The sequence below is a fragment of the Physeter macrocephalus genome, chromosome 16, assembly GCF_002837175.3.
Source record: "Physeter macrocephalus isolate SW-GA chromosome 16, ASM283717v5, whole genome shotgun sequence".
Lineage (NCBI taxonomy): Eukaryota > Metazoa > Chordata > Mammalia > Artiodactyla > Physeteridae > Physeter > Physeter macrocephalus.
The window spans coordinates 43,042,785-43,044,082 of record NC_041229.1 but is presented as its reverse complement, the minus strand read 5'-3'; positions in this window follow the sequence as shown (position 1 = coordinate 43,044,082).

The window sequence follows — 1,298 nt, the reverse complement described above, 5'->3', positions numbered from 1 at the left end:
AAACAAAAGCTGAAAGAGTTCAGCACCACCAAACCAGCTTTACAACAAATGCTAAAGGAACTTCTCTAGGCAAGAAACACAAGAGAAGGAAAAGACCTACAATAACAAACCCCCAAAAATTAAGAAAATGGGAATAGGAACATACATATCTATAATTACCTTAAATGTAAATGGATTAAATGCTCCCACCAAAAGACACAGACTCACTGAATGGATACAAAAACAAGACCCGTATATATGCTGTCTCCAAGAGCCCCACTTCAGACCTAGGGACACATACAGACTGAAGGTGAGTGGATTGAAAAAGATATTCCATGCAAATGGAAATCAAAAGAAAGCTGGTGTAACAATTCTTATATCAGACAAAATAGAAGTTAAAATAAAGGCTATTACAAGAGACAAAGAAGAACACTACATAATGATCAAGGGATCAATCCAAGAAGAAAATATAACAATTGTAAATATTTATGCACCCAACATAGGAGCACCTCAATACATAAGGCAAATACTAACAGCCATAAAAGTGGAAATTGACAGTAACACAATCATAGTAGGGGACTTTAACACCCCACTTTCACCAATGGACAGATCATCCAAAATGAAAATAAATAAGGAAACACAAGCTTTAAGTGATACATTAAACAAGATGAACTTAATTGATATTTATAGGACATTCCATCCAAAAACAACAGAATACACATTCTTCTCAAGTACGCATGGAACATTCTCCAGGATAAATCATATCTTAGGTCACAAATCAAGCCTTGGTAAATTTAAGAAAATTGAAATTGTATCAAGTATCTTTTCCGACCACAATGCTATGAGATTAGGTATCAATTACAGTAAAAGATCTGTAAAAAATACAAACACATGGAGATTAAACAATACATTACTTAATAACCAAGCGATCACTGAAGAAATCAAAGAGGGAATCAAAAAATAACTAGAAACAAATGACAATGGAGACACTATGATTGAAAACTTATGGGATGCAGCAAAAGCAGTTCTAAGAGGGAAGTTTATAGCAATACAATCCTACCTTAGGAAACAGGAAACATCTCAAGTAAACAACCTAACCTTGCACCTAAAGCAATTAGAGAAAGAAGAACAAAAAATCCCCAAAGTTAGCTGAAGGAAAGAAATCATAAAGATCAGGTCATAAATAAATGAAAAGGAAATGAAGGAAACAAGAGCAAAGATCAATAAAACTAAAAGCTGATTCCTTGAGAAGATAAACAAAATTGATAAACCATTAGCCAGACTCATCAAGAAAAAAAGGGAGAAGACTCAAATCAATA